This window comes from Trachymyrmex cornetzi, unplaced genomic scaffold (genome assembly GCF_001594075.2).
Source record: "Trachymyrmex cornetzi isolate Tcor2-1 unplaced genomic scaffold, Tcor1.1 scaffold1160, whole genome shotgun sequence".
NCBI classification, from domain to species: Eukaryota; Metazoa; Arthropoda; class Insecta; order Hymenoptera; family Formicidae; genus Trachymyrmex; species Trachymyrmex cornetzi.
In genome coordinates this window covers 248,572-248,815 of record NW_017295720.1, presented here as the reverse complement: position 1 = coordinate 248,815, position 244 = coordinate 248,572, and positions in this window count along the sequence as shown.

Sequence of the window (244 nt, the reverse complement as noted above, 5' to 3'; positions counted from 1 at the left end):
ACTTGTAGTCAGCCGCGCACGCCACGCATGATTCCGCAGTTACAATAATTTCTCCTTGCTCGTTTATCTGAAACACAAAAATCAAATGGCATCTTAAAGAAGAATAAATTTCCTTGTCGTTGACTTATCCGATTTTTAAAATTCGAATTTTAAACAAAATGGTCTTTTAAAGTTAGAGTGCCGATTTTCGATAAAAAATTTTATTTGTTTGTTTAAAAAAAAATAGAATGAATTATATATATAT